The sequence below is a fragment of the Macrobrachium rosenbergii genome, chromosome 55 (assembly GCF_040412425.1).
Source record: "Macrobrachium rosenbergii isolate ZJJX-2024 chromosome 55, ASM4041242v1, whole genome shotgun sequence".
In the NCBI taxonomy this organism is placed as follows: Eukaryota; Metazoa; Arthropoda; class Malacostraca; order Decapoda; family Palaemonidae; genus Macrobrachium; species Macrobrachium rosenbergii.
The window spans coordinates 45,677,905-45,700,861 of record NC_089795.1 but is presented as its reverse complement, the minus strand read 5'-3'; the positions used below and the strand labels follow the sequence as shown (position 1 = coordinate 45,700,861).

The following is a 22,957-nucleotide window of genomic DNA, read 5'->3' as shown; positions in this document are numbered from 1 at the left end:
TAAGTGCAAAAATGCCATAATCTATCATGATTGAAATGCAAATCTTATAAAGAACTAAAATAATAACATGGAAAGGGGAAAACAACAGAATAAGTAAACAGAAGTAAATTAAAACGTAGACATAAACACCGATTAAGTAAAAATCAATATAAAAAACAATTTCTTTTACGACGAAGAGTTTAATACGGGTCAAACATTTCCGTTAGAAAACGTTATTTAGAGTCAGTTTTATTAACTTCCTCTACCAACAGGGCTCTTGGTTTGCAATATGCAATGCCGAGGGCTCTAGGGTACGGAGTTTTCCCGACACTGTCGGAGGCCAGGAAATATTTGCATATTTCAAGGCTGTTTTCCTCGTATCAAAAGCATTTCTTATAGCATAAACCCTCACGATGATATTGCTTTCTGATTTATGGGGCTTTACTGACGGAATATGAATATATCGTTCTTGCCTGTGTGTCTGTGCTTTGTATGCATGAAATCATTTGGATTTTTTTCTTAAATACTTTTCGTATATGTTTGAAAGTATTCGCGCAGAAAATTGTTCTGCATAAATATATATATATATATATATATATATATATATATATATATATATATATATATATATATATATATATATATATATATATATATATATATATATATATATATATATATATATATATATATATATATATATATATATATATATATATATATATATATATATATAATATATACAACAAAATATAAAGAAAGCTTGTTTACCAAACCAAAACACCAGCTATCACTGTTCCTCAAAAAGAACAACGTGATATAGCAACATACTGCATTTATTTGATAATATTATCGGGTAACTAATGATATAATTTTATTCTTACTCTTTGGCACAAGGCTTTCGTTATAGAGAAGAATATGGCCTTGTCATGTGACATGTAGCCCGCAAGGTACGCGCCAAAATGCAGATTTATTCGCGCCAAAAAATTGGCGGTATTTTCTAGTGGAGAGGAATGTTCCTGGAAACTCGGTCTAGGTTAATCTCTCTCTCTCTCTCTCTCTCTCTCTCTCTCTCTCTCTCTCTCTCTCTCTCTCTCTCTCTCTCTCTCTGGGGGAACACTCCATGTTTACCCAATAAAATGCAAAGTAAGAGGAGTTCTTATTTCAAAAAAGGACTTAATTTTTATAGTTGTTTTGTCTTATAAAAAAGATATCTTTAGTTTTCTACGGGATAACGTAGGGTGTCTTCCGTCTTCCCTGAGAAAACTTTTATATAAATATTCTTTAAACGCCCTTCAGGGAGCCAGCCTTCCCGACTTCTAACTGCATTGATATAATATAATAAGTCTTGATATCCTGGAACAGAGTCTTCCATCCCATTCCTGTTGCAGGTGGAATGGGAATATGTTAGTGTGATCATTCAATAATTTTTTTTTGTGTGTTCATTACTTATAAATTCTATTAAATGTCTGTAGGGATTTTAAGGAAATTTCCTTACATAGCAACGCTAACATTTAAGTATTGCAAAGTATTATACTTTAACATGATATAAGGCCTTAAGCCGCATGATATTTGTAATGGGAGAACTGTCTATTAATTCTTAACAATAAAGTAGTTTTATTTTTACTAAGTTCAGTAGCAAACCAGGAAACAATGACGAAAACTTTAATAATTTTAATGACAGTTTACCTTCGTTCATTAAATTCAAGAAAGGTAATATATGTAATTTACAGAAACCATCGTGTGATGGTAAATTTTTTTGAAAAATTAATAAAAGGAAAGCTTTGTTTTTATATATTTTGCTATTAAAAGAAGTTTGTCAGTCCCCAGATTCTTTCAAAACTATTTTTTTTATATAGTTCATTCTAAAAGCATTACTCCAATTTTCCATCCTGTTTGCTCATAATCAGAATTATCTAAATATTTAGAAAATTAAATATTTACTAATATCAGCAAATTATCAGATTTACAGTTTTTCCTAGTAAAAAAAAAATTCTTAATATGAGATTATATAGTGTGCAGATTTACTGTTGCTGGCTTGTATCCTAAATGTCTATTCGTAGACAGATTTTATGAAAAGAAAATTTTAATAACTGATCTAATGTTTTTAAAGTGTCTTATGACAGATATGTGTGTGTGTTTGTCTGTAGTGACAGATCCATTTCATGCTATAAAAGTTTTTGTGTGATTTAAATACAGATTTTTTCAAAGTAAAGAAAACTTTTGCCTGTTTGTGCGTATTTTTTTTTATCTTAAACTTTATGCTAGACTGATTGAATGTAGCTTATGAATGTATATTGACATGATTTGCTAAACTTTGATCTTAAAATTTTACCTACGGTGAGAGTGATGTTTTCAGGTCTGCGTATATTCATGGATGAGTGCTCCTCCTACCGTACTGTTTTGTAAATAAATAAATGAATAAATAAATAAATAAATAAATAGATAACTAAATAAATAAATAAATAAATAAATAAATAAATAAATAAATAAATAAATAAATAAAGTAGTGAAAGAAATATGTGAATAAGCAGTCGTGTGCTATGGAAGAGCAAATTTGGTCTTTCAATAAAAAAAATAAGTTATCAGTTGCTGCTTACTAAGTAAGTTCTTCCATACTTTAAAAAAGTGTAGCTGTTAGTTGGTGCTCACTATGCATGATCTAACTATCTTTTGAAAAAGCATTTATCATTTGCTGCTTACTATGCTGGGTCTTCACTGCTTTAAAAAAAGGAGTTATCGGTTTTGCTTACTATGCAAGTTCTTCTCTACTTTAATAAAGTAGTTATCAGTTCCTGCTTACTGCAGGGTTTTACTTTATAAAAGCAGTAATACTTTAATATGTAGGTTTTCCCTACTTTTTAAAAAAGCAGTGATCGTTTGCTGCTTTCTATTCAGGTTCTTCATTACATTAAAAATTAGTTATCTGTTTCTGCATACTATGCAGGCTCTTTCCTGCTTTATTTTTAAAAGCAGTTACCATTCGCTGCTTACCATTCAGGTTCTTCACTCCTTTTAAAAATCTTGTTATTAGGTTCTGCATACTTCATAAAAAAGTAGTAATCAGTTTCTGCTAACTATGCAGGCTCTTCCCTACTTTAACCAGACGCTATATGAAATGGAATGTGCATTTTTTCCTTATAACAAATAAAGAACAAAGACAAAACTTGAAGTGAAATTCAATAACAGCACAGTGAGACCATGTCTCTGAAAGGCAAAAGGGTGGGGGAAGGAAACAATGGAAGTAATTGTGATGGAGAGAGAGAGAGAGAGAGAGAGACGGACGTGGAAGCACAAAAGAATCAGTCGCAACTGCTTTCCTCCTCCTCCTCCTCCTCCCCCTCCTGTTTGGAAGAAAAGGGCATATCGGAATGGGAATATTCTTCCCTCCTTCCGGTCCAGGTTTTCCGATAAAAAGGATTTTCGGCGCCGAGTTCCATTTTGGCGACTGGAGACACACCTAACCCCACCCACCCTGGTCCTATACCCCCCCCCCCAGGCCCCCGGCCTGGCACTCTGTCCTCCCGGGCAGGGCTCACATCAACAGCCGCCCCCCACCCCTCGAGCCAGGCACACCTCCACGACCCACCCCTTGGGGAAAACCCCACCCCCGGCCAGGCTCTCCTCTAACCCCCCCGACCCCCGGGGCAAGGCCCTCATTCCCCTCCCAATCCTGGCCCACCTTCCGCTACCAATATCCCTCCCCTTCCCAAGTAAGGCACCCATCCCTGGGTAACATGCCCCACCACCAATCCCCCCTCTCTCCTAACCCCTGCCTGAATTCCAATAGTGTTTGTTCTTGTGTGTTCGATGCTGCATTGTTTTTACTCCAATTCCGAACGGAAGCTTCTCCCTATTGATAGCACCGACGAGTTGTACCGAGGAGTTTTCAATAACGTCCTCAAGAATAAACGATTTCTTTCCCTCTTCATAAAAGAATTCCTTCTTTTCATCAAGGATTCATATTCTGGACGTTTCATAGACTGAAAGAACTTTTTTTCTATTGTACTTAAAGTTTTGTTGACGAAAGGGAAAGGGGATTTTGCCCTAGTGTGAATGCAGATATTCAAGACAGGCGCATGCGCGTTTGCCCGTAATAATATGGCAGTTTTCTTTTTAAGATTTTGGAGATTGTTTATAACAGACGTCTAAGATATTAAAGAAAAACTATCAAGAAATTAATTGGTATTATTTCCAGCTTAGGTAACTAAGTTATGTAAATGAAGTATCAATAATCTTTGTTAGAGATTTGAAAAGAAGACTTTCTATATGTCTGTCTATCATCTATCTATTTATTTAAGAAAAAGATAAGGGTTTATTTTTCAAAAGACATCCAAAGAAGCAAAGAAAAAGAAAACAGCCACATTGAAAACATCTGGTATGAAATGGCTCTCTCTCTCTCTCTCTCTCTCTCTCTCTCTCTCTCTCTCTCTCTCTCTCTCTCTCTCTCTCTCTCTCTATATATATATATATATATATATATATATATATATATATATATATATATATATATATATATATATATATACATATATATACACACATATATATATATATATATATATATATATATATATATATATATATAGCCTGTTCTCTATATATGTATATATATATAACAATTAGCCTGTTCTCTATTAAAATTTTTGGGTTTATGATGTGAGGAGGGAGAGAGAAAGAAACTAACATTCTTTTGCTGCATCTGAAATCACTATCTTTTTCCTTCTGACCTTTCCTGAATTTTATAGTGCCAATAAGTGACAGAATCTCTCTACCTTCCAAAATTTCCTCCAGGATTTCGTTTCCTGTCGGTGGGTCCTTTCAGGGTTATATTTCCAGACGTGAGGAGTTTCCCTTCAGCCTTCCTCAGTCTCCAAAATAGGACTCAAACATTATTTGCCTTGTTTGTTTGTAAAGGAAATCGAGCCTTCAAAGGACAGCAGAATCTCTCGAACTCGATTTTATCTCTGTGACCTGCCTCGTGGTTGGTTAAGTTTATAACTACTGATGTCATAAATAATTCTACTTTTATTGGTCATGATAAATTTAGGGTAAACTTCAAAATATATTTGCAGAGCAATAAAAATGATCAGTATAGTCTGCCTCAAGTGGAAAAAATGATGAAAGGTGAGAATCGCGTTGTCTTGGCTGCTGTCTATAATATATATATATATATATATATATATATATATATATATATATATATATATATATATATATATATATATATATATATATATATATATATATATATATATATGCACTGACAGACTTCTTAATTCGACAAACCCTCATTTACAATAGCCCCTTACTGATCATTTTGTCAAGACAGAGGAAGTTGAAGTTCAAAGTCTGGAAGAGGTTGAACCTCGAGTTCGCAACCTCCAGAAAAAGAAAAATGACTTTACTGCAAAACGAATAATGGAAGAAAAGGTAATTTATGAAGGCAAGCAGAAGAGAATGAACGAAATTAAACAACATGAAGAAAATAGTGATATTTTCTAGAAAAATGACTTGATTTTGAGAATGGGAAAGAACCGAAGGAAACAAACAAACATTTGATAACAAAAAGGAGAAATTGAAAAAAAAGGAGAAATGAAATTCAAAATCCGTTTGGAAAAAATCCGTCAAAACTTAGGTGATTATTTTCACCCGAGTTACGCCCTTCTTTTCTGGAAGAATAACTTTCTTTTTATAGCCTCCGTTGATATAAACTTTTCTCTTGAATTAAAAAAAAATAAAATAAAGAAAAAGACATCTGTGGTTATGTAAAAGGTGGGGCTGTTTATTGAGGTACGGTTTTTAATAATAATAATAATAATAATAATATAATAATATTATTATTATTATTATTATTATTATTATTATTATTATTATTATTATTATTATTATTGCTTTTAATAATAATGATATATTTCTCTAGCCTTAAAGGGCACCTGACTTTTGCAATCCATTATACGTTTAGGGGCTCACGATATCTACTGATTTCAATTTTATAGAACTTATTATGTGATCTACATTTCGAGTCAATGACAAAGAATAAGAGTGGCGCTAATAATTCGTAATAATCTTTAAGAAATTATTCTCAAAGCAAGGCTATATGAATAACTCTAAGGCCAAAACTACAATTCAGAAGCCATTCCCTACCCGTTATTAATAAGTGAATGGTAATAATTCATTTATTTCCCGCATAAGGTAATCCCTTTTTCAGAATAAACATTATAAAGAAATGCAGAGAAACGGAAGATGAATTCATTTTTTATTTTTTCTTTATTATGATCTTCACATTTTATTATACATGACGGCGTCAATAACCTAGATGTTGTGACGCCAGTTTTAGTAGCCATAATCAATCAATCAATCATTGAAAGCAAAAAAATAATTTGGTCAAAATGAATCAAGAAATCTTTGCAAAGCGGACATTCTGTGTCAAGATGCACTCTGTTGTACAGTCAATGGACGATTATTAATTAGAAGCGAATATCTAAATCAATTCCATAGATATTGTAATTAAGAACTTAGGAATTGAAAGTGTATGAATAATTATGGGATGGAATGTAAAAAAGAAACTTTCAGAAACAGGTGGACAATAAAACTTCAGATATTCAAAAAAGTGAAAAAACATTATGATGACGAATGCTTACCTAAAGTATATAATAAGTAAATAATAAATAATAAGTGATGATGTGCTCCATCTCTCAGACAACTTTCGAAATAAACGAGAAAGTCACAATCCGAAAAAAATACTTTTTCTCCCGGCGTTCCCTCCCGGGTCTGAAAAACTTTGCAAACAAGAGCAAGCCCATCAGAAAACTCAGTCAGAAATAGTCCTCCGGGCCTAGTAACGGAAGGAAGCTTTCCCAAAACGACATAGAAAAAAAAATTATTTTTCTCAAATATAGGATGCATATATTCAAAGGCCATGGGATAGAATGCTGTATCAACTCCCAAAATTTGACAAAGTTCCTGCTTTGAAGACCCGTTCTTAATCTACGTTGCATTGTATGGAATTTTGCAATATTGAGGATGACTAATGAATTTATATAAAAACTATTTATATAAGAAACTAAAATATATATTATATATATATATATATATATATATATATATATATATATATATATATATATATATATATATATATATATATATATATATATATATATATATATATATATATATATATATATATATATATATATATATATATATATATATCTTCTCCTCACCTCCACCCTCCTCCTCCTCCTCCTCCTCCTCCTCCTCCTCCTCCTCTTTTCTCTCTCTCTCTCTCTCTCTCTCTCTCTCTCTCTCTCTCTCTCTCTCTCTCTCAATCTCAACATCATAACAAATCATTATACAATAATCCCTCTATTTATTAATTTGGTTCGTGCTTTTATATTTGAGCGGAAACATCGTATAGATAGAGTATGTTTTGGAATCTCAATGCGTTTAACATTATCTCTCTTTTCATGGATTATCAGTGATATAAGCAAGAATTAATTAACAGCAATTTGTAAGATAAGGAAAATAACACGGAAAGAAACGTACACGCTAACGATCGCTCACTAATTACAAAAGAGATAAACGAAGATATGTCGTTACATCTGGAAAGTTTCAGAATTGTTTATAGCTAATTCTTCAGGAGTCTGTAAGAAATTCTCGTAAAAGTACTCAGAAAGGAAGTCGCTAGGAGTCCCAGTAATACCATAAATTGGTACTTCTCTTCTTTGATGAACTGGTCGGAAGTAATTTTTGGTTTATGGTTTAGTAATAATAGGAATAGTGGTTCCAATATGAGTGATAGTCGGAGCATTAGTAGCTCTTTCAATCTCACTAATCATTTTAGTATTCTACCAGATTTCAGATTTAGCTTTTAGCATATATTATATTAATTTAGTCTTTTTCTTTTATTGATTTTATTTGCATAGCTACCAAAGTAAGATTAACGCAATAATGCAAAGACTTATATATTTATTAAGGTAATCATCATCAATAAAACATTTACACAACAAAACAGGATTACACACACACACACACACACACACACACACATATTATATATATATATATATATATATATATATATATATATATATATATATATATATATATATATATATATATATATATATATATATATATATATATATATTCAGATATATGTATTCAGTGGTAAAGAAAACAAGAGATATTCTTACTTTAAATAATTATGGAGACGTGATAAAAAAAGACAAACACACTCGACACAGCCATTAACAATTGGGAATGATTTTACAAAGAAAAGCTAATCTTTTAGGAGAAAAACTCCCTGGGAACAAAATTTTCTTCGAGGCGAAGGATTTTAATGGGAATATTTTTCTTTGACGAAACTCCCCAAGTTACAATTTCTCCTGTGACAGAGATTCCATTTTTTCGCTTTTTTTTCTAAGGGTTAAAGTTTTTCACTTCGCATCCTGAGGGCAAATTTTTTTTTTTCTTTTAAACGTGAAAGTGATTTTTCTGAGGGAACTTTTGATTGTTTCCTTAGGAGAAAAGGGCATGGGAGAAAGAGTGTGAAAGTGGGAATAACCTATTGTATGTGGGAGGGAGGCATGGGGATGATAAAGGGAGGAGGGGGATGATGATGAGGAGGAGGAGGAGGAGGAGGAGGAGGAGGAGGAGGAGGAGGAGGAGGAGGAGGAGGAGGAGGAGGAGGAGGAGGAGGAGATATAAGGAAGAAAGGAAGAAGGACTAAGAAAAACAGAAGGAATGGTTCTGGGAAGACGAACGCGCACAGTTAGTCAATTTTTGTCTTGAATATTTTATGTATATAGAGGCAAAAGAAAAATCATACTGATTGATTAAAAATTCATAATGAAAACAGTTATTATTATTGTATTGGTAATAAAAATATTTTAGGAAGATTCAAGGTAAGTTTAATAAATGAGATTTTTATATGTCACCCTTCTCCCCAACTCTCCCCCTCCCTTTTAACGCCGGAAAAGAATGAAAACAACTCATAAGTTTTATAGGTTATGAGTTCCAGGAATTGACAGAAAGGGAAACTGAAATGTGACCAGTCGTTCAGTGTATGATAATGTAATTTTTTTTTCTAATGAAATAAGGTTTCTTTTGGTGAGATGAGAAGATTCATATCTCTATAATTATTGTAGGTTTAAGCTTGTATAACAAAGACACACACTGTATAACAGATATATATATATATATATATATGTATACACATATATATATATATATATATATATATATATATATATATATATATATATATATATATATATATATATATATATATATCTGTTATACAGTGTATGTCTCTGTTTATACGTCTTTTCAAATTATAGCAGTAATTTAACGTCAGAATGGTTTCCTTTCCCTGTCCTGCTTATAAGAAAATGAAATTCAAAACTGCGGCATCACAAGGCATCACAAGATGATTGTATGACTTGAAAGGAGGAAAGTCATGCTTCTGTTTTTTGAATTCCTCAAAACGATATCATAAATGAGATAAAAAAAAAGGAGTCACGATAAATGCTCATAATCCATTTACTCATTGACATGATCCAAAGTCATCAAATAACTTTGGAAAGATTTATGTTTCTGCTTGGATAGCTTTAAAAAATCCAGTCTTTAAAGTAGGTTTTATAGCAGTTCTAATGACGACATTTATACGAGATTATTCTGACAAAATTCTTCCATGCTTTTATAACTACTATTATTTATTTATTATGACAAAAAAAAGGATATTCGCAGGTATAGTTTTATGTGAAAATCCCTGTAAATTAGTATGCGAGGTGATATTTATTTTGTTGTATAGTATTTTAAAGTTCTTTATTTCAGTAGCCCATCAAAGACATTTGAAGTTTTTTGTTTTGTATCCCTTCAAAAATTATTTTCCTTAATGTCTCGAAGAAAACGGGAAGCGACGTAGATGGCGTTGCCATTTTTTCAAGGATGCTAAAGAAGCGTAAAGCGTTTCAAGATACTAGAATACTCCTTGTATTTTCAGTCCTTGTCTTCTGTACGGTAGAAATTCAGCCGTGCCTAAAAGAATGGGGACATTTGCTCAGGAGCATTAAAAGTAACTGAACGATACTTTACTTTTGGTTGAAGAATTTGGAGTTAATTTTGGATTAGATGTGAAATTGCTGGTGAGTCAGCTTATTGTAGTCGATTTTTTGGGGGGTATTATTGGTTGTGTCTTACTGGGTATAGGTATTGATGCTATTCATTTTTCAATGGTGTCTTATTGCAAGCTTTCCCATGCAGAATTAGCGGAAGCCGGTGTCTCTTAATATTATTAGTACTATAATGTGTGGGTATGTTTTCCCTAGATATGACAGGTTTATTGGTTTTTGAAAAATACAATCAGTAGCCTTAAACCAGTTAACTTTGGGGTTATACATATCTAACGTCCGTAAGCCCTTGTAATTTAGACTAATAAAATTTCTATAGCACATTTGAAATAGTGGAAATTCATGATTCGACAAGACTGTTGCTACAGAAAAAAGGAGTAATTTTAGGCTGTGAACAGTCAGGCAGTTTTCATCGACGTATCTTGGATAGCGGCTGAGAAAGTTTGCATAAAACAGTAATGAGCAATCAGTAACTAAAGCTGAAGGTTGAAATTACTGAGAATAAAGGTTAATGGGAATTTGAACCACGCGTTTCTAGTAACGTGGATCACAAAGTTAGGATTTTAAATCTGAATCAAATTGCCCTCTCCTAGTTGAGTAAGTTTTATGTAGTTTAACAAAAAAAGGTTAAATCTGTTGAATGCCATTTTTTCAGAGTAGTGACTAGTTTAATCGAAAGCTTATACAAGAGTAACGGTTGAAATAGGCTATGAAAAGTTCTAATACCATTCTGTGGGAAGACTGGTGTAAATGTTTAGATGGTGCTTTATGTATAATAAAGTATAATTTAATCTTGACATTTTCATATACATTTTTTACAAAATACTGACTTTTTGTAAAGGTGTCAAAATGGCAGAATTGTAAAGATGTATTGTGTTGATAGATTGTATTTTGAAATTGAGTGGGTCCTGATAAATGTTTCACTTGCATTAAAATTAACTTTACTGCCTGCCCAAAGTGCATTAAAAATAAATTTAATTCAGTTCGGTCCAGCCGATTTCTGTGGGAATCAGTATGTTGTGTTAATAATGCTATTGGATATAAATTTTCAACTCTTCTAAACTAAACACACCAGCTTTTCAAATGGAGCCTCAAAGTGACGCTGTTACACAAGCTGGTAATGTAACTCAAAATTGGTGTAAAAATCGTTTTTATAACTTGTGCAGACTTGATAAATATATCTAGGCCACCAGTCTTTTGTCAGTAAGCATACAGAGTATTATTAATTTTACTACGTAAACTCAAAGGATAAAGCGAGATTAAACAAAGTTTAAATAATTGCTTCACATCTTGTTTCACATCTGATTGTGACTAGTCTGAAGCGCAGCAGCGCTGAGTTATCATTTGATGAATTCGGTGTTAACATATTTGATGTTTTTTTTAAGTATATAAAATATTATATATTTGTTGTACGCATATGTATTTGTAAAAGAACTTTAAAATCATTGTCTTGAAATGTTATGAATTGCTTTGTGCCTGAGGTATAAGGTTGTAGAATTCATTGTCTTGTTGGACTGACTGTTCGATTTAAGTATAGAACTGGCTTTTCATGTATTTATTAGTTAATTTATACAAATCTGAAGTTTTTAAAAAACTTAACTATGAATTTGGTTTATTAAGACTTTGTGCTCATAAATACTATCTTTTAAAAATTACTTTCCATAGCTGAGGTATTTACAGCAACGTAAATCTAATTTCGCACTTTCAGTCGATTGAGGCTTGGTTTTTCATTCGTGTTTACTGGTCACTGATCTTCGTTCAGAAACTAAATCTTGCACGACGAATGATTTATCAGGATATTAACTAACATGGGTTTTTTTACTGGTTATTGGTAAAATCTCCATTATCGTTTTTTTTTTTTCATTGAAAAAAAGTTCCACCAGAACGTTCCACCAGGATGCTTATGTTTGTAGTTGACATGTTCGTTTTAAAAAATGAGTTCCACCAGTACGCTCCACCAGTTGATACTGATATTTTAGAAGTTGGTCATGTTCATGTAAATAGGTGTTTCCACCAAGTATTTACTGATACCAGTTGCAATGGGACAACTTTATTTTTCTAATTTGTTTTGACCAAATCATGGGTTCCTAAGACTGTCAAATCGGTAAACATTCTTTCAATTATTTAAATGAGGCCATGGTTCTAAAGGTAAACACTATAGCCCTTCATGGTGAGTGTGATTTGGCTTGGAAATTGCCTTGAATAGAAGATTCATAGAATCAATAAAGTTGTTTGTCTACTAAACTTCAGGCCAAACCGATATGACAAATGTTCATTTTTTCAGGATAATTTAAATACTTTGTATTTTCACATGTAGTGGCTGTTATTTTATATTTAGTTAAGTTCAGAAAACATTTTCTGGGGATGTGGGCGAATGACTAGCCATTTAATACAAACATAACTTAATGACTCAAGAATTAATGGTTGAGGCGAAGTTTAACTCCATTTAATTTTTCGAATTTTCCATTTAAAGTTGAAAGTCTTTTAAAAACATTATTTAAGTTGGTTAGTTTTAGGATAAAAAAAACTTTTTATCACTCAGTTTTGCATTACTTATCGAGTTGAAAGTAAATCGGAATGTTAGGTGATCGAAAATTATAAAGTTCAAACAGTTTTTTGACAGTGTTACTTTGCGGTGATGCCTTTTGAGTTGAATGTTAATGAACTGTACTATGACTTCCTTAACAGTAAATGCAAAACTTTTGAACTATTTTTTAATTCTTTATTTTGCTCAGTGAAGTACAAAATGACAGCTGTATTTAGACTCTGTAGTTTGATAACAATATACGCAGCTCATTTAATGTTTCAAAGTGAGTTTTGTACGTCAAAAACAAATGTGGTTAGTTGCTGGCGTAAGCTTGTCATACTGATAAAACGTAAGACTATGCTGAAATTATATAAATGCAGAAATTGGTATAAAGGACGAAGTCTAAATCTGTTCGTTGAAATTGACTACATGTCAAGTCTTTGCTTCTGAGGCCATAACGGTCTCTTGACTAAGGTGGTATAAAAAGTATGTTAATCCTTGTATGAGGATAACCGGGAAGTTGGCTGCCTTATAAAACATTATTTAAATTTTTAAAGACAATCGTAAAGTTTTGTGAATCTAAGGTACTGTAAAATATTTTTGGGGGTTTTCATCAGATTGGCATAAGTGCTTATCAAATGTCAGACTTTCTAGTGACAGAAGTAACTGGGTCTAAAAATTTAATCATGGTAGCATTCTTGGAAAGCGTAAGAGTAAATCTACCCACCAATCGTTAACGAGGGTATGACATTTATTGCTCAATTTGTATAATTTAAAAATTCTTGAGGGTACGTGTAAAGGAAACCATTGCACATCCGAATTAGATTTTCACCTAAGCCTGAAAAAGTGCAGATGGTTCTATAGGAAAGTTAGTGTGTCCTATTTAGGAGAAAGTTTAATACAAGTAATTATAGGATGGAAGATCGTTTTATTGTTTGGATATTAGAAATTTGAAGAACGCAATGGCAGTGTTTGTAAAGAAGAGCACTGAGACGTAACCTGCTACTCTATTTGCATTATGTAATATGCACTGAAATTCCTGATTTTCTAATTAGAATTTAGAGTAAATGCTTACATATCTAATTAACTTGACGTAATCCAAACTGATATATTTTGTTATTGTTGAATGAAAGGCATCCAGTAAGTGTAATAAATGCCTGAAAACAATAAGGAATAGTAAGCAGGGTTTCATGTCATTCTTATTCCCTCATAACAGAATCCTACTCCAGAAGATTAGTAACCTAGGTGTACATTTCTTTTTAATGACTAATCAGAAAATTAGGCTTAAATAACTTCAAGTAGCGATGTTTTAGGAGCCTCCATATCATAAAGCCTTATGTATTTAACAGGTGCATTACATTTAGAAGTCGATGAAAAATGAAAGGCCTTAGTTTATTTACGATATCACGAATTGCATCAAATTGTTTGATATCTTTTAATTAAGCTAACTGAACCAGTTGTCAAACAATTAACTTAATCCAGTCTAATTAGTATTGATTCTAGTAATATACCAAGCCTCAAATAACTTTTGTGCATAGCATTGCATATATTGCAAAGGTATCTCTTAAAAGAGCTTGAAACCTTCATTTTGAAATGCTGGAACAGTAGTACAGCAAGGCTTGATATAAACCAAGCTTAATTACAAGAGCTGCTAGTGATGATTAGATTTAAGCGCAAAGACATCTTGACTGATAGTTATCGGGGATGTGCAGAACTTTATTTTATTAGTGGCAATTACTTGCAAGGAGAGTTGTTTTGACGGGTAATGAGGTAATTGGTTAATAGCTGGCTTCTTAATTTTTATCAAATATGTGCTATCATTATAGTAATTACTTGCATATCTTCGGTCTTGTAAGTTTTGCCATTTTACTACTGGTAACTACAATTCGCGACTAAAGGCTCAGCCAATGTTCCTCTAAAGACACTGTAACGTAATCAGTTTCTAGACGTACTACTTACTCGTAAGGAATAATGTTAATATTCAAAAAGCAAATAAATGCTGGACAGCAAGAGTGTAAAACTTACCTAACCTGCTCTGTATGTTGGTATATAGGATTTATAGCAATATTGCTCCCTGTAGTTTGCATTAGCAGTTTCCCACTTGAATGCAGTTTAGTGACAGCACTCGTATGCAGTAGTTAAGACAGGTTGCCCTCTTTTACAATTTTCTAAGTGTAAAATTAGAGGCCTCTCGCTATTCCAATGACCGAACAAACCTGCCAAGAAGTTAATGAGTGCAATTAGAGCCAGATTTTCTGTTAAAGTATTTCGGATTTACCTGCCGTGTTTTTGTAAGGTAACAGGGAGAAAAACTTATTTTCAGTGAAAGTAAGACTTAACTTTGGGTATAATAGATACTGTATTCATTTGTTAACGGCAGACCTAGATGTCAAGTTTTCGTTTTTAGAAATCACTCTGGATCTTTATATTACTGATGCTTGCTAAATACCGTCTTCAAATGCGAATTTTGAAAAGCTAGCAATAGTCAAGGGCAATTAAGTTTGGCTGATGTACAGAGGTTTATGAACCTTTTAAGAAAATTCCAAAAGAACTGGGTCAAACTCAAATATACTGATTCAGTGATTTCTATAATTGGCGATTCTCTTATTTCTGGTATATTGAATGAATAAGAATGACCAAATTTTGAAAATAGAGTATTTTAGCACTCTATTCTTCAGTACCTGACTAGAATGTCTGTTGGTACATAATGTTTTAATTATATAAAAAAAATTCTTTGGTTCAATATCTCACCTTTATTAGCTTAGCATAAAGAATTTAATTTGATGAGGTTCAGAACTTGAAAAGGTAATATAGTTATGTGAAACTAGCAAGAAATGAGAACTTCCTAATTGTATCCATTCAGTGTTAACTGATCCTCATTTCTACGAATATTTAGTGAAATTAGCCATTTGCTTGCTAACGCTTTCCGTCTGAAGATAGCCTTAGTGTGACCTTATTAGACCAAAATGGGAACCCAAACTTTGAATCCAAATCAAAAGTGATTGTCTGAATTCAAATAAAAATAATTCAGACTTGTAAATCATATCAAAGTAATCCAAACTTGGAATTCCAGTCCAAAAATCTAAAATCTGAATTCAGATCAAAGTAATCTGTACTTTGAATTAAAATCAAAGTAACCTAAATTATTGAATTTAAATTTTAGCTCATTTAGACAGAATTAAGGAGGAATAAAGGTTAAGGAATCCTAAAGGACTGAAACAGACCACGGGTAGAATTAGACATCTAAAGGGAAGTAGGCAATACACCCATAAGAATAATGAGCTAATGAGTCTTGGTTTAGAATCAAGTTACTACTCATTCAGGACTGACTACCGGAAGAGGAAGTGTTTTGCAAAAGGAAAAAGTTAATGGGCCTCAACTTAGTGAGAATATTTGTACTTACCACCACCTGTGATATATGATAATTTTTGCTGTGCTACTATCTCAGATGTGAAACGCGTTTTAAATAAATATCTTAAACTGAAAGTTAAGTGTAAAGTAAAAGTTTAGTTTAGGAACTATATGGAATTGTTGTTAGATGTATGATGTCTAGAAAATGTTCAAGTGCATGGGGATCTTTGTTAGGTTTTAAGTTGAGGTTCTGCTGCAGCTTAGAATGGAACAGTCCACATGGTTTATTTTCTTATTGCCTAGAGGCTGAGTATTGAGTTTGTTACCAAAATGTGTGTTTTGAGAATAAAATTTGTTCTACAATAACTGTATGATGGATAGGACCTCAACAATTCTATAACCCTGTATAAACTCTAGTTTACTTACTAAAAGGGACTGTACCTAATTCAAAATATTTTTTTTAGACTGGAGTGTTGGACCATGAATGGTAATGTTCGTACAAACTTCAGTGAGATTGTGAACTTCTGGTGTTAAAAGCTTCTTGAACAAAACGATAGAGGTCCTGATGGCAGAAATTGCCTGATCAACTCAGGGAAGCTTTCTATTCTTGCATTGCGCTAGTGAATTCTGATGGAAAATTTATACTGCATGACCATACATAGCTAAGTCATAGAGGAAATGTATCTGGAAATATAATGGGGCATCTTTGCTTAGACGACTCTGTGTAATTTAAATTTTAAGCCGAAACCTTAGCAGCAGTGTGAATTAAAATCTATGGTTATACTTAACAGTTTTTAATCTGTAGTTGCATTGACTTGTTTGCATTTATACCTTAATGTTGGCTAAACTAAAATGATGGTATGCACAAAATTTATCTAATTTACATTTTTAAATAATGACTAATACATTACTTTTGTTTCCAATTGTTTCCAAATTTTCCTTTGGATCAATATTCTAAATTATTGCACTTTTTGTTTGAAATGGCAAAGGCTTTGAATAATTATTGGTGTGCAGATTCCAGCGGTTGAATTTCTGATTGTAATTCTTGAATTTTTTCAGCTTGACCTCATTTCGAACTGGTGAACTTAGTCTGATCTTCAAAGATTTCTTGAGCTCTAACAAGTATGAAGATGGCATTCATTCCATACCTACACTTCAATATCTAGATTCGAATTAGAAAGTGTTGATAAATGCATGAAAAGACAGAATGAAGATATAATAGATTTGACCTCCTATCCTATGTGTATGAACACGCCAGATAAGATACAAGAAAGAGGAGAATTCAGCAGGGTTAGAGAAAGAGGTACCCTAGGCAGATCAACTAGCATTGCTGAGATGCCCGGGAGGGCATTTTAGGTGACAAAAGTATGGATGACAGCATTTCTATAGATACAAAAGATAATTTAATATTCTAATGCTTTTTATCTCCATGGAAAGTGCACCTTAAGATGTACCAGCCAAACTAAGTCTCATAGATTCTAAGGGACACATGTTTTATACAAAGATTCACGAGCAAAAAGTAGTATCAATGCTTATGATGGATTAGAAAGAATTTGCTTAAACTTATGCTTTTCACTTTTTTTTCCAAGTGAGGAAATGCAAATGAAGTCATGAAGATAACAAAGGACACTTATCCTACAGAATCAAGAAACGGACAAGTCCCTGTAGGAGTATGATGCCAGGGGTGGCGGGATCATCTACCATCAAGGACATGGCCAAGAATCCCATTCCCCATACTACCCTCTAGTTGAAGGATTTACATACTTTGTGAGATGTAGTCACATGGCAGGATCGCACCACTGCTGCCATGGTTGTGATGTTGGACCTCGTATTTCTGATGAAAGCAGAAACTAGTAGAGAATCAGCTTTTGTGAAACTTTTATTCAGTATCCGTGAATGTCTCTGGTTAGAGAAAGAGTATAATTTTCTTTAGAATGGCATTCTAGCTCAGATGCAGGTGGCCACAACCTACGTGTCTTGAATTCCATGATAGCCCTGTTGTCCGAATGAGTGTGACAGTGGTGTCCATGAGTGGAAGCAACTTGTTCTGAGGTGCAGTCATTGCCAGAACTGGCCTAGATTCTAAAAGGAAATTTGTAGTTTCAAGAGGCCAGATAAGGACTACAGTTCAGCATATAAGACACGATAACAGCACAGAAAGTGAGGTTATTATCCTATGGAGTTCCGATACCAATGACAATAATGTATAGAGACAGGATATAGGTTACCAGACGGAAGAGCCTATTCAGTAACATAGGATCTCAACTCAAGATGAGATATAAAGCTTTTTGAGAGCGTTGAGCCATGGGAATGGAAAATTGCTGTGGACAGCCTCTGGACCCGAAATCCTTCCTTAATATTCCATGGACACTTACAGTACAGATGATGAACATTAGGCGGCATATCAGCCTTCAATAACTTTGCTTGGATATTTCAGGCATAGTACCATTATTTGATGGTTGCTAATTGCAAAGGAATCTTAAAGCTTCAGTAATACTCAACACCTTCAAGTTATTTGCAGAGGTAAGACTATAATGATGAATTACCAATATAGCCAACGGTAAATATTAATTTTTTTTTTTATAAAACTGATTATGTATGAGAAATGAATTTAATTTTTCAGTCTGGTTAACTTCACAGCAAATATATTTAACTACATATCTCTTTCGGTGTCCTAACAAATTTATATGCATTAACTGTAAAATCACCTGTGAAATATTTAACGCCTTTCATTATATAAGTTGCAGAATCGGAAAGAATTTAGAATTCAAGATTTTCTTTTCAGGCTCAAATGAGTTCCTGATATGCTCAAATGAGTTCCTGATGGGAGATCAGACAAGAGGTTCGACGATGAAACTATGATTTCTTTGCGATCACGAATGAAGGTACGGTATTGCGTAGTTCAGCTATATACAGTAGTTGAGTCTGATATCAGTTTTAAAAGGTAGATTCAGTGCATTTTGTGATCTGTGATTTCTTAGTTTTTTTAATATCAATTATGTTTACGTTATTATTGTCGGGGTTGTATTTTTGGTGGTTCTTTCATCTGCCTTCATTTGGTCTATTAATGAATATGCGGGTTATATTTAGTTTTTGTGAATATCAAAATCTTGTATCATACACGTGATTTTAAGATTTTTTAATTTTTCTTTGAAAGCCTCCTTAACTTTTCCATGTACAGTAACTACTAGGTAATTCAATCTGAAAATATTTGAGGATTTTAATTAAACTAAAACGATCTTAAAGTTTTAAGAAATAGACTTCAAAGCCTTCAAGAATTTTATATTCTCTTTGGTAACAGGCTTCAATGACGATCAGTTATTGACGAATTAGTTATGATTTCAATTGGATATGAAATCAAACTGGGGGCTTCTTGATAGTGAATCAAATTCAGAGAAACTACAGTGGCGTTCATGAGTCCGAATAGAGGGTTTCTCCCGAAGTCCTTTAGACACGAAGGATTCAAGTGTGAAGAATGGTAAGACTACAAAGTTTTAATAAATTTAAAAGGTGATACTAAATGCTATACAGAACAGAAAAAAAAATTAGAACATTTTTCCTTATTTTGAATTGACTAGGAAGTAACAATCTATGCTAAAGTAGTACTGAATCTGCTTAAATGTTTCTACTAATTAGTTCAAGTATATTTTGCTATTACTAAAAGTCTTAATCAGTGATCATCCAAACCAATGCCAAGATGCACTGCAAAGCTATTGCTGAAAGTTTAACTAATTCAAGATGCTCTGCAAAGCCATTGCTGAAAGTTCCACTAAATTCAAGATGCTCTGCAAAGTTATTGCTGAAAGTTTCACTGAATTCAAGATGAACTGCAAAGCTATTGCCGAAATTTTTACTAAATTCAAGATGCACTGCAAAGCTATTGCCGAAATTTTTACTAAATTCAAGATGCACTGCAAAGCCATTGCTGAAAGTGTCATTGAATTCAAGATTCACTGTCATGTTTAGTTCCTTGGAACTTCAAATGTCTTGTTCTTTTCAGGATTAAAGTGTTCTTCAAGGAAGAGAGGTCAAGAAATCATGGATCATTTTGAACTTTCCCAGTGCTTACTACTTCAGCATCGGGACAACTACTTCAGTCTTATCATAAGTCACTCAGTATCTAGCAACCCTAAAATTATTTTATTATTTGTACTGTATATAGCACTTGCCTAAGATTATGAAAAAAGTTTTGCCATGACCTCCAAGAATACTAGAAAAGGTTAGAAAAACCTCTGCTTGAATTTTCATTTACTATAATATGCTGACTTGATAACAACTCAAGTAGCAAGTTATGTCAGTCAGTCACTACTACTACTGACAAGATTCCAGATATAATTTAAATTTTATATAACACTGAGCTTAATCTTTATTCAAGAGTGTTCAAACTGAACTAGTTCTCTAGTTCTCCATAATCCATAATGAAGCTTGGAGGTTGCATACAGAGATTTGTAAAATGACCTTTGACGGTCATTTTGAAGTTTTCAGTTCAATAACACCTTTAATACTTGCACAATTCAAACCCAAAGATGGAAATTGTATATAGTGAACTCCACTGTTTAAATCATCAGCGCACTGAGCTATTTTGACAATGTGGTGTTGAAGACAGTGAATATAAAAACTCGAGTCACTCCTTAAATTTTAACAAAATTCCAATTTGTGATGTTTTCAGATTTCTTATATTATTGAGAAGAATGCATTATATGTTTTATTTATGTATTCAGAAGGTTTGCTCTTTTTATTTAAAAGTTAAATTTTAAGGTTATGTACTTGTGCTATTAAGAGGTTAATATTATATACCCTATGGGCTTAATTTTATTTATATGGCAAAGTTGGAAGTTAGAACTTTGATGTAACCGCTTGTTATCATTGTTTGAGCTTTTAGGGTTTGTCTTAATTGTAGAGCCGATATACATTTAATGATAGGGAATAAAAAGGAGTGACTAGAGGATTACTAGGCTATAGATTTGTTTCACCACCCCATTAGTCGTATGTAGGTCTAATTTCCGTTTCCTGTATTTTCCCCAGTTCAAATTTATCTGTCAGACAGGTAATGGTAAACTCGCTATGCATGCGCCATCTGAATCTTCATTAAGGCCTCAAAGACCTGCCACACAAATTATGAACCTGTAGTACTGTTATCAGCTCTGTTTGCTATTTCCTAGGTGTTTACTTCACAACAGGTTCGATTATTCATTTTCCATTATTTCATCGGATCCTTAGAACCTTTTCAACTTTCGTGCTAATAAAGTATTCAAAAGTGAATTCATTTCACAGGTACTGATCAATCACAGGTATAATCATCTTGATTGCCAGCCTATAAGGTGCCAAGTATCTGAGCATTCTTAACTTTTTTTTTATCCTAAATATTTATCTCTCTCGCTGTGTTGATTTCATACCAGTCTGTTTCAATGTTACGTGCCTAATTTCACATTTTCATGTTTTTTGTGTGATTGAGGGTTTTGTTTCCAAAGTTTAGATTTTATTGCTCAAAAAAAACTAATTCGTGATTGATCAAAGATTAGAAGTTAGTTCTCGTTTATGCCTTTTCACCACACCTCACTGTGAATGTTAGGGTATGCTAGTACAGGTAATGTTATTTGTGGAAGTTCTTCGTGTCCGTCCGATGTGTCTTTCGCTATACCACAGGGTAGTTGTCAAGGCCTAGTGGTGTAGCTTCTCATGCATTGTCACCTTTCAGCAGAAGAAGAAAAGTCGCTTCCTATTAGTTAAACTGATTTAAGTTTTATACTGTGATAGATGGCAGAGCAGAATATGCTAGATTTCGAGCCTACAATGAACTATTTAGGTTTCCTTTTGAAAACATGGTTTTACCATCGATTTTAGATGCAAGGAGGTAGCAGTGACAACATCTTGACTGGTTTTCCTTTATCTTATAGATGTTTATCATAAATGGTTGGACTTGCTCTTTTTGTGACTGATAGTTGCAGCTGGTCATGCTTGACCATTTGGGGACGAAAGTGTGAACTCGTCCATACCTTATTATCTTGGCACTGTCAAAAGCAGTAGACTACAATGGCTATAAGCGACTTAACGTGTTAGGAAAGATAGAAGACACTTTTTCAATTAGATTTAAGCACACTGGTATGCATATCGTGGGTTCTATCTTGCCATGACCGCACTTGTTTGTGAAGCAGAGCCTTGGTTCCTGATTCATTTTGATCCGCAAGTGCTCTCCTGGGTCCCATAGGCATACACAAATACTCTTTCAAGACTCAGTATTTCAGCCTTGGGCCTAAAATTTTATTCAGGTATTGATATAGTGTTTTGATGAGTGTTATAACACGTCAAGATTTCCTCACAGTTATAAGTCTGTCTCTCTCTCTCTCTCTCTCTCTCTCTCTCTCTCTCTCTCTCTCTCTCTCTCTCTCTCTCTCTCTCTCTCTCTCTCTCATTGTATATACGAAAAGTGAATTAGTTTGTTGAGGTTCTAGAAGGCATGTGCACAGCGAAACTACCATATTTTTCTAGACAAAGTTATAAAAATGGGAACATTCGGGTTATGTATACAAGGCATACATAAGATTAATGGGTTTCTATGAAGAATTTGTTGTAAAAACTTAGTATTTAATATGGTGTGAAAACTATGATGAAAGTAGCCAGTTCACTTTTAGGTTAAAGGTTCCATTTTCAATCTACCCTGTTGAGATTCTGATCTAATGTCGACTGGGGTTCTCTTAATTCAGAACTATCGCCTTTGCTCCTGTCCGTCTCTTTAAGTTCTAAATGATTATTGCTATTATTAGCATTATATTTATTCATAGGTCCCAGATCTTGGCCTTAGGCCTGAATTACATATTCCATTGCCATTATTAACATCATCATCATTTTCCCCATATTTTAAAATTTATTCAACATATATCCGTATTTACCAAAAACTTGATTCATTACAATCACACTGAAATTAAGGTTAGTATACTCTAAAACTAGAATAATTATTAAT

The 22,957-nt window shown here is 33.1% G+C and overlaps 1 long non-coding RNA gene across 1 annotated transcript; it reads left to right on the top strand.

The window, feature by feature from the left end:
- The first annotated feature begins 10,035 nt into the window (after window positions 1–10,035).
- LOC136835206 (uncharacterized) lies at window positions 10,036–20,824 on the top strand. Its single transcript, XR_010852023.1, has 5 exons — window positions 10,036–10,133; window positions 17,011–18,519; window positions 18,782–18,881; window positions 19,298–19,474; window positions 19,997–20,824. It is a non-coding gene; the product is annotated as an uncharacterized lncRNA (long non-coding RNA).
- The last annotated feature ends 2,133 nt before the right edge of the window (window positions 20,825–22,957 follow it).